Genomic DNA, 3,065 nt, shown 5'->3' with positions numbered 1-3,065 from the left:
GATATCAGAATTGGCTTCATTATCAACCGTGATCTTGGCCTTTCCTTTCCTTCCCATAGTACCTGAGAGATAGACCAAACGGACTAGTTAGAATTTCTTCACAAACATAAACATAAACCCCCAAACAACCAACAATTAGGCATAAACCATAGCTTAGAAGCTTAGGGACCAAAACCATGAGCTTTCAATCCCTAAGTAATTTCCCCGTAATTCCAAATTCGTGCAAAATCAACGATGCCCAGTGACCAAAATGTGTTAAGAATGTGATGTAGAATTCCATTGGCAAGTTTTCAACTATAAATTGAATAGTTGGATTTTGAGCTAAAATGGAGATTTTACCCAAATTGAGCAATTTCTCCAAACATTCACAAATTAAGAACAAAAATCATACCCAAACCACATATTGATCATAATGTAACTATATATTGCAAGAATATCAAGAATTAAAAGCAAATAAAAGGTTATTTGAGAAAAAAGATAAAAAAACCCAAAACTTAGGTTTATCCCAAATCTCAAAAATTAACACCCTAAACTAAAATCTAAACCTAGAAACATGTTAGAAATCAAAAATAGTTAAGAATGCATATCTTAGTTGTTGAATTCGGGTTAGTATGGAGGATTTGGGGTTTAGGTTTGTGGAAAAGAAAAAGAGAGAAGGGAAGAAAAAGAAAGAAAGAAAGAAGAAGGTAAGGAAGGGGATGATAAGTCATCCCCTATCCTTATCTTTATTCTATATATATATGTATTTTTTTTTTAGTTCGGGATTAAAAATCCCGAATAGCCCGTGTCGGCCGAGCAGCTGGCTCGGCCGACCAGCTCAGCGAGCAGGGCGTCAGTGCCCTGCTCGCCCGAGCTGGGGCGCCTAGCTCGGCGAGCTGGGCGATTTTTTTTCCAAAATATATATATATATTTTTTTTGAGAGGGTGTGGGGGTGCAAAACTTGACAATGTAATAAAAATGCGAATTAAAAACTAACAACCAAATTTAACCAAAACAAAAAGAAAAGAAAATTGCAGAAATAATTGTTCAAGCTTTGAATTTAAACCGAGGAGAACTCGATTTCTCCCCCTTACTCAATCCTTTCTCATGATCTTTGGATTCTTCTCCGTTGTGCTTGGGAGAGAACCCTGTGGCCTTTCCTGCCTGTCCCTATTGATCTGGGCTACCTGATTGCTCAGATCCTTGCAGAAAGCTTCATTGTTGGCAAGCCTAGCCGAGATCTCCTTCAAGAGAGTGATCACCTCGTTAGATTCCTTAGGAGGTTGCATTGGCCCTTGATTCTGCTGTTGATATGGGGGCATGCCAAGCCCCTGATCTCTATGCTCCTGAACAAAACCGCTGGGAGGTCGAAGCACATTCTGGTTTGAATTCCCGTAAGATAGGTTCGGGTGCTGAGGCCTCCTATAGTTGCTGTTGTTGTTGTAGGAGTTGTGATTGTTGGGGTTGTAGTTGGTATAGTTCTGGTTGTACCTCGGTTGCCCCCCAACATAATTGACCATCTCCACCCCATCTCTAGCGAAAGGGCTCCCTGCCTGACAGTCCTTTCCATGGTGGTCGCCGCCACAGTGCACACAAGTGGGAGGTTCGCTGAATTTTACCAACAGGACGTCCATCTTCCTACTTATATCCGCAACACTCGGATTTTGTTCTTGTTCTTCCACAGCAAACACCCGCTGCCTTATGGGGCCAGCGAGTTTCTCCTCTTGCCACTGTACACTCTTCCTAGCCAGCTCGTTAATCATGTCATACGCCTCTGTTGCTGTCTTCCTGAACAAATCTCCACCCGTTGCGGAGTCTACAATAGCCCTATTGGTGGGTGTCAATCCGTGATAGAAGACGCTCACCAATTGATGCTTGGGTATGTCATGATGAGGGCATATGCGCAGCATTTTTCTGAATCGGGTCCAAGATGTGTGGACCGCTTCGTGCTCGGGTTGGTGGAAGGATGTGATCTCACCCCTGAGCATTGCTGTCTTCGAGGGAGGAAAGTAGTAGGACAAGAATTCCTTCTCCAATCCTGCCCAGGTCGTGATTGATCCGGGCTCCAGTGTTCTTAGCCATTCCAACGCTTGCCCAGTTAGAGAAAATGGGAACAACTTCAGCCTAGCAGCATCTTGGGGAACCCCATATGTTCTTGCAGTGTCTGCGCACATTAGGAAGCGATCCAGATGATCATTCGGGCTCTCATGTGCCTCCCCTCCAAACAATCCGGTCTGTTGAATCAAGTGAATTATACCCGACTTAATTTCGTATGTGTTGGCCGGAATATTCGGAGCGGCAATGCCGGACAGATACTGGTGTCGGTGTGGTGCCAGGATCTCACTCATCAGACGAGTGTCAGTTTCTGGCCCGGTGTTCTCAGTGTTCCGTTCATTGTTCCGTTCATTGTCAGTCATTTTGATAGGCTCGATGATCTCGTCTTGCTTCAGTTTTCCAATCTGTTTGCTCCTGCGAAGAGTACGTTCAAGTTCAGGGTTAAGAGGGACACACGGTATTCTCGCTGATCTTGTAGGCATATGCTGAGAAGAAATAAATACAAGAAATAAATGAAAGCAGAAATTTTTCCTATGAAAGAAAATTATACACATCATACAAGGTCGCACAGTTTTATACAAGTATTCTTATTGGTTTATATTGACAGATATAGATTGATGTACATGGTACAAACCAGTAGAGATAAACAAGTATGTATAAGTATGAATCAGAATATGAACAAATATAAATATAAGAATGAACAGGTATAAAAGGTATAAACAAGCACAGACAGACAAGTATAGATGAATTTAACAAGTATAGATATACGTTTGTATAAACAAGTATAAATAAGAATAGATATGAACAACTACGCATGTTATGAGAAAACACGGTAGATATAAACAAGTATAGAAAGGTCGTATATACTTTAGATATAAACGAATAAACAAGTATTTGTATATGCAAGTATGAATATGAACAAGTATAAGTATGAACAAGTATAAACGATATAAACGATATAAACAAGGGTATTCACAATGAATGCCTAAACTAACAAATTGACCTTTGGTTCGATATTGCAGAAGAAATAA

This window comes from Euphorbia lathyris, chromosome 5, assembly GCF_963576675.1.
Source record: "Euphorbia lathyris chromosome 5, ddEupLath1.1, whole genome shotgun sequence".
In the NCBI taxonomy this organism is placed as follows: domain Eukaryota; kingdom Viridiplantae; phylum Streptophyta; class Magnoliopsida; order Malpighiales; family Euphorbiaceae; genus Euphorbia; species Euphorbia lathyris.
Note: the sequence above shows the minus strand (reverse complement) of the source record.